We start from the raw sequence: 8,450 nt of genomic DNA, 5'->3' as shown, positions 1-8,450 counted from the left end.
CCCCAAGATTTACTCTGGGTGAGGCGCGATGTGTTTGTGTGCTTGTGCGGCGTATTTGGGCTTGCGGCACGTGTATGCGGGCGTATACGTTCACGCGCGTGTGTACGGCCGGCGTGTGTGGCACACGACACGCGAAACGGATGATCGAGCACCACTGACGCCCGCGCCGCACACGGGGGTTGGTTTGGGAGCTCGCGAATGGCTATGGCGTGCCGAGGGATGATTAATGCACGCCACCACCGTCGCCCCGCAGCACGCCGTCGCTCTCTGTACACTCGCGCACCCTCGCTGCCACCCCCGTGGCATAGGTCGGTCGAGCGTCATCGTTGTTTTGCACGCACAGGTGCGGAAACATTCTCCGGATGCGGCGCGCGACTCATTGTTCAACGCGAACTTGAAGAATCTCTCTCCCTCTGCTATTATTTTTTACTTTCATTTTTCCTTTTTTTCGCTCGTCATCTCGTAAAAATCGATCCGAGTTTATTATTACTTTTAATTTGTCTGCCGCTTTTCTTAGCGGCGAGCTTACTTCGATCCGAGACCGCTAATGATTTATTTTCCGACGATACCCTGACGAAAATATTAGTCGGTTTTATTTTTCTACAATGCGACTCGATGCAGCTCCTTTCGCTTATGAACAGTAGACAGAGTCGTTAAACTGAAGAACGCACTTTTCCGCTAATGTATAATCGAGATTTTTTTTCGGCGATAAGTTGCCTCTTTTAGTAAATACGCATTTCTATCATAATTATTATGTAAGTGAAAGCGTCGAGTGAAAGTTTAAACTTTCGGTGCGTTAGCCACCACATGAACGAAACATTTAAAATTACTTTTGTGGCAAAAATATTCAGCGAGAAAGGTATTATCAGTCAAATTGTGTATGTTACAAAGGATATTATTAATTTACTAGATCCGATCTCTTCTACATATATGTATGTATATTTATCTTCTTCATTTGCGGTTCTCGGCGTGATTGGCGCTAGGTTCAGATCCAAGATGACACGGATATTAAACTTTCACGAGACGACGTTTTTCCTCCACGGCGGAAAATAACTATGTGACGCTAATGGACGCAACGGTACCTCATTTAGGAGGTATCCGATAGCTTGACAGCTCGATGTTCGGTTTGCACCGAGAAGCGTGTCGCCAATATATATTTTTCGCAAAAAAAAAACGAGAAAAAGTTATTCGCGCTTTTAAAAATCACGCGTTACACGGCTAAGAATAACGATTCATAAGATTTTTTTTCATTAAACGAATATATATTCTCGTAGCATTCTCGTTTGCTTTTAAACGATTCCAGTTTACGCGCTTGTTCAAATCGCATGAAAGAAAACCAATTTTTCAATCACACATCTCGCCTTTTTGCAATGCAAATTAACATATTAAAAATGTATAATTGTACAAACGTACTTTTGAATTAATGATAGCCATATTGAACATACGTCTTGCATTTCCCAAATATCAGATCTAATTATATGGACACTTGTGCGCAATATTTAATACGTATCAATTTTTCGATATGTGACTTGATAATTTAACCTTTTAAAAACTATAAAAAGTAATTATTACTTTTCATTCTATTATTTTTTACGCGTACTTTTTACGATTTGCAAATTTTTAGCGTGAAACAATATCGCGAAAACTTAGAAAAGAGTCGATACGCAGATGTACCTAAACATCGGTGGGCTTTTGATATTTTTAACGAGATCAAGTACTTACGTATATCGCGAACGAACGGAAGAATCTTCGTGAACGGAAATAAACCGTGGGGCGGGGTATCGCGTATGTGATCCTCTAGATCGCAGAGGCGCAAAATTACGCGCGACACCTTCGTTACCGTGCGAATCGCGCCATAAAGCTGGCGCGTAATAAAATCACAATTGGCGACCGCGCGCATAGAGAAGCATATATGTATAATATCGCGGCGGAAAGAGAGAGCGAGAGAAAAGGGGGTAGGACGAAGAGAGAGGATTCTGCCGGCAGATTTATCGCGAAAATCCAGGTTTACCTCCACCCATCGAGCCCGGCAATAAAGAACCGAAAACTATCGTCCGGATATTGGTCCATATCCAAACAGAGGACCGGCTGTGCTGGTCTCGCCACCGGTAGCGGCGGTACCAACCGCCATCGTTGCAATCGCCACTCCCGCGTTTCGCAAACGATGCGAAGACAACACGCGATCTCAAGGAAACAAATACGGTCGTGGAAAGCACGAGGAAAAATAGAGAACGAAGGGAAAAGGGATAGAAAGAGAGAGAGAGAGAGAGAAAATAAAATAAAAAAAAGAGCGAGGACAAAGGGATACAAACGTAGCCGGGTGGAGCGAGGGTGGGTTTCGCGTCGTCGGAGGGTTAAGTCTGATTTGCACCACGTTGATTTTTATCCCGACGTACATTTCAAAGGTACAGATCGGCAGGTGGAACGATTCTTTTGTCTTCCGTAAGGCGGGTATTCCGGTTTACTCACGCGTGAATAATTAGGAACGGTTTAAACTCGCGATCTTTAAATAAAAAGTAGCAGAAAAAAAAAAGAATGCTTTAAATAAATTATAACGCACGCTAGAAAAGTACCATTTCGCGAGACTCTTGCGCTTAATGCTTTACAATAATGATCGTTTCTCGATTTGCGAAATCTGACTTTTATTTTGCCGTTTGCAACGCGCTTCCTCCGGTAATTGAGAAATTGAGTAAGGGCTAAAGGTATCGGCTGATTTCCCAACGCTCCCTGCACAGCGCGCAGCTTCCGCCGTGCCAGCCGGCGAATCAGCGCGCCCCGTATCCCGGAAAGAAGTGTCGCGTAATCCGGGCTTTAGGTCGAGAGCGGCGTGCACCCCACGCGCATGTAGCACCCACGCCGCACGGTGCATTGTACACCCACACAGCGCGCGACGTGTCGCCTACATACGGCAGTCCAGTGGGTGTAGGTAACGGGGCTGAACCCCGCTACGGAGTTGCGGGAACGCGGGTGCGGGGGAAGGGGGTGGGCTCGGAGCGGTGGCGAGGCCGATCGGGGAGGACTGCCGAGCCGGCGGTGGCGGTAACGCGATAAACGGATTAACGGCGAGCTCGAACTCGAGCCCGTAGTTCGGCGGTCGGGTTCAGTCGCGGGGATGGGGTTCGTGCGCCTCGCGGAAGGGGTGGCGGGACGAGGACGATGAAGGGGGAGGGCGGGTGGCGGATGTCACGGCATCGCACGTTGCCCGACACCCACGACCCCGACAACCGCCGCTGATGCCCGCCGCCGCCTCTCCGCGCTCCCTGGTCTCTCCTCTTCTGTCCTCCCCCTTTTCTACTCGTCGCCGCCACCGACACCGCAGCCGCCCTCGTGTCGGTGTCGTCCCACGCCGCACTGCAGCGCAGCTATCCGCGTCAAAGCTCCGCGTTCGGACGGATTCCCCGTCCGGAACGCTACGTTCGTCCGCTCGCGCGCGCACCTATGTACACCTGCACCGTCGCTCATTAGAGGCGCGGGCATGCGATAGAATAATAATTTATTATACCTGGACCGTCCTCAGAGGATCGTCGGCGCCGCTGGGAGCGATTACGCGCGACTTTGCGTGACATACGATATAAATCGGGCCAAATCACATTAGACGCTTAGGAGAGAAAGAGAAATATCGCGCTTATACTTATCGTCACGATTAATTAATAAGCACGTGCCGCGAACCTGTGCGTTTCATTAAAAAAATTAATTTTTCTTTCGAATCGATCCTCTCTTGTAAATTTCAAAGTGTCGATAGCTCTCAAGTTGCCAACTATTGAAAATATACATATAGTTCCTCGTAATTATTCAGTTTGAAATGGACTATTAAGAGAATTTTAATTCAGGTTCAAGTTATTTAATATCGTGCGTGAAAAAAATAGAGAAATCTCCCAATCGAGCTTTCGCTAAAGAGAAACCGACGCCGGAGATCGCTTCGAATAAAATTGTTCACAAAGAGACCCCATCCATCATGAATTCCACGTGTTGATCACGTACGCGCGTTTGCGGATAGGCTCGAAGCCGACGTGTGCGACTTACGCCGCTTGTTAACCGCTTCAAAGTTTCTCCCGCGAGAGATCCGCGCTCTCGGGTCTTCTCTCATTCGAGGCAGAAGCGGAAGAGCTCATATCCCGCTCCAGCGCCGCCGTTGATCGCTCGGAGCTCGCGATACCGACGTCCTCCTCTCCATTTAATCCCAGCCTTTCACCTCCCTCGCAGACAGTTAGGTGGCTGCTAGCATCGGAGGGACATTCTCACGCAGAAAACATTAGCGCGAGACCTGTGGGACAGAAAATCGGGAAAGGGGGGGGGGAGGGGTGGGGTGGCGCGGCTTTTATGATCGCGCGCCTCGTTTCACGGCGGTTTGATGGTGTCAGGATGAAGCGATGGAGAACGCGAGGGCCGAGATAATGACGCGAGAGAGCAGGAGAGAACGTTAAGGCGACGGCGAGAATCAAGAGGGAGAGAGATCCGAGAGGAGAAAGGTAGTGAGAAAACGACGAATCGTGCGGGGAGGAACGGGCGAGAGGGACGAAATGGCGCGCGGCGCCCCTATCCCGTCGAGAACGCGAGGCGAGAACGCCGTGCCCCGCATTTTATCGCGGCGGCTTCATCTTTATTTATCGCCGATACGACTTTACGGCATATATCCCTCCGTAATTCCCCGCGGGATTCCGCGCTACGTGCGCCGGCGAAGGGCCGGGGCGAGGGTCGCGCGGCGACAGGGAGGAAGAGCGAGGGCAACGGGGTCGCGAGAGGAAACGACCGCGGGGGAGAAGGGAGAACGGTTGACTCCTCGGGAATGCCTCGAGCATTCCAGGATAATTGTCGAAGTTAGCCCCGCGGAGCGGCGAAGGGTGAGGAAATTGATTTCTTCCCGGCGAAACGAGATCGAGTCGGGACGATGTATAAAAAGTACGCCAACGCTTTCGTTAATCCATCGGCATCGCGAGTGACCCCGTTATAATCCAGAAGGGACGAGTATAGGTATACGTATGTACCTATATCGGCTCGGCTCACGTGTGAATTTGCGCGACGATGGCACTTGTATCTGATAATGGACGCGGTAACGAGCGACGTTTCGTTAGATGGTATTATTCGTCGACGGTTCCCGCGTAGCTGCAGTACGTAAAAAATATCTTGGCAAAAGCGCACAGAACTCTTACAGCGCAGAATTTAATATCGGTCCTTTTCGAAGCGAGCTGCCGCCGGATGATTCATTACCGCGTAAACGCGCCTCGCATGCTCGGGACGCTCGGATTTTCATCAGCGTAATCCTCGCGGCAGTCGTGTGCGTGCGCGGGTGCGTGCAGCTCGCTCGTTATCGACGATCGTGCACCCGAGCAGTCTCCTTCGCCTTCGGTGGCGAACGCGGGGGGATGAAGAGAGAGAGAGCGAAAGCGAGAACGGAAAACGAAGCGAGCGGAAGGGAGGCAGAGAGCGAGATCCGACCGACAATACGGCGGGCACGCGAGAGCCATTAAAGGAGCAAGACCTCCCTCGCAATAAACGCCGCCCGTCACGCCCGCTGAAAGCGCGGACGTGCACGCGTGCTCGCGATGTGCACACGCATACGGAGGCGCCCGTAACGACGTAATATAGAGCGCTGGCGACGACGCATACACCCGCGACACATGGCGCTTTCAGCGGCCGGCACGCTGAAATACCCTCGCGCGCGGCAAAAGTCGGTTCGCGCCGCACGGCCGTTTCTCTGGTCCCGGCTATTACGATCCCGCTCGGGTATTCCGCGACGCTTCAACGAGCGGGACCTTTATTGGCGCCCTGAGGACCGCGCGCAAATTTTCCCCGCGAATCGTAAACGTGATATATTCGCGGCGACCGGAGGACGCTCCTCTCTATTACGACGAAGGTGAGGAAGGCGAATTTAACTTTGTTCACAGGTAGCTATTGATATTATTAGAGCGCTGATAAAAAGCGGAATGGAAAATCTGAAAAAAAATTACCGCGCGGACGTGTGCGCCAACGTTTCGTGCAACGCGCAGAAGTCTCGTTTCTTTCGATTGTCAATTTGCCGCGGAATATTTTTTAAATTCTTCGCGAGGACTTTGCTTTTGCATATAGGCAGCGAAACTTGATTTGCGAGAGTCTCGTACGTGTCTTCTAAATTCTTCCAGCTCTGATATTCGATACTGTAAAAACACTTTGATTCACGAAAGCATAAACGGAGCTAGAAATAATTTAATAAGTATTCCCTTGCGTCATTCGGTCTGAATAAATGAAAGTACTATCTTCGTCACGTTTAGACATGCTTAATCGTTAGGTAAACAAAGTTTTGAGCAGCGTTAACTTTATCATCGTATTTAAACTTAGTAACGCGAGAAGATTGGACGAATAAGGTATAACAAATTATTTTTAATGCCACTGAAAATTTAAATCTATTACTTTGGCATTCTCGAGATTAAATATGCCTTTGCGGCATATTATTATGACTAGGCATTAAGAGATGGAGGCTTGGAAGAGTGCTCAATGCCATTTGCAATTAGAGTAGAAAGAGAGAAGAGCAGGTGATCGAGAGGATAAAAAAAAAAAAAAAAAATCTACCGAATAGCCGCGTCACGTGCGAGAAAACGCGGCGGTCGTAGGCAAGAAAAATAGCGAGGACGAAGGTAAAAAGGATACCGTGCACGGCGCGCGCGGATCGAGGGCGAGGCGGAGAGAACAGGGTGACGAAGAAAAAAAAAGCAGGGAAAGGGATGTTGACGCACGTGACCCGAGCGGTCGCGTGCGAGCATCCATCTCTCATTCTCGCTCTCGTCGTCGCCCACTTTTTTTCTCTCCGCTTCGCTCTCGCCCTCTCGGCCCTCCCGCGGCTCTTCTTCCTCCGCCCGTAGCACATCCCGCGATATACGCGCGTCCCAAAGACAAAGACGAGAGCGACGGTAAAAGGGAGGGTGGAAGAGCGGAATAATTTCGCTCTTCCACCGTCGGAATAGAGGATTAAATTAATACCGATATTGCTTCGAATAATGCCAGTTTTCTAGTAGTATATGCGTACCTATAATCCCAGCATCTAAAATAAAAATTTGAGGTAAGCTTTTTGGAAAAACTGTTCAATGATACGGGTTTTAGAAAAGCGACTAGACCCGAGACGAGAAACGTACAAGTGAAAGATCACTCGTTGGTCCCTTTTTTTTTTTTTTTCCCCCCAGAGAGATCCGCGTCATAAATATGTCGCGACACAGCGAGGATTTAAGGGACGAAGGGCCGCGCCGTCCAAGTACCGCGTTCACTCGAATCCCGTCGAGTCAGCAGCGTTGACGTCGTTCCCCGCGATTGGCTCATACATATGCATAAGGCACCGGGCTTTTATCGGAGCAACAAATAAATGGCGATCCGGCCTTCGTCTCTTCGGCCCGACGTCATCTCAATTTCGCGATATCCGCGCCCCGGAAACGAGCGCGCGATTACACGGCGAAACGGCGGAAGTCGTAAGAGATTAATTCGTGCCGAGCGAAGATCAGAACGCGCTATCGATGATTCGCAGGCCGACCATTCCCGGCGCCAGCCCTTAATGATCCTCGTGGCTGCGCCCAGCCGAGATTCCTGCCGGTATATTTCGCAGAAAGATACTCGAGGCTCCTTTCGAAACGCCAATGCGTCGCGTTATACCTTCCGTTATCTTCGCGCGGAAAAGGGTTAACTCGATCGTCACTTTACGACCGCGGAGGTAGATTAATATTAGATATCTCGTGTTAAATATGTCGGAGCGTGCTCGTAATGCGAATTATCGAAGGCGGGACCGATGAAACCGTTGTCAGGGTTATTAAAATTTCCGTACCGCGGGATGCGGATGCGCGTCGGCGTCTGGCGACACCCGCAAATCCGGCGACTTTAAGATCCGGGCGTGCATTCCGCCGGGGTTTCGGACTGCAAAATTATTCAGGAGTCTTCCGCGCCGTAGGATTTGGAGGAAAATATTCGGAGCGCGGAACTTCCTGAAATGCATGCGAAATGTCGAGGGGCGGTCCGGTGCCGGGCGGCCACGATATAATCGCTAATCCGCGTAATTTCCGCGGCACGGCATCGCGCGGCAGGATCTATTTACGGGCTCGTTACGTCCACTTGTGCCTACGAGGTGCGCGCGACCTTCATCGAATTTCCAAGATAGCGTCAAGTCTTTATTTGACAAGCAGAGACCCACCGGGGAAGCTGCAAAGCGAAAAAAAACGCTTATTTATCTATTTATCCATTTTCCGACGGGGATAATTTTGCGGGGAAAAAAAAGGTGGACGACAAGTACAAGACCAAGTATAATATTATTATACAATTTATTCTCTTATCCAATATTATACAATATATTCTCTTATCCAAAAGAACAATTGGTGTTACGCGTGAATTAGCTATTTATCGTTGCCGCTTATCCGCGACGCCGATTGATTTTCTCGCTTCACGCCAAGCGAAAATAAACGTCAGCTGTCAATGTTACTGCGTCCGATTAAAAAGAT

The sequence above is a fragment of the Cardiocondyla obscurior genome, linkage group LG22 (genome assembly GCF_019399895.1).
Source record: "Cardiocondyla obscurior isolate alpha-2009 linkage group LG22, Cobs3.1, whole genome shotgun sequence".
NCBI lineage: Eukaryota > Metazoa > Arthropoda > Insecta > Hymenoptera > Formicidae > Cardiocondyla > Cardiocondyla obscurior.
This window is presented reverse-complemented; position numbering follows the sequence as displayed.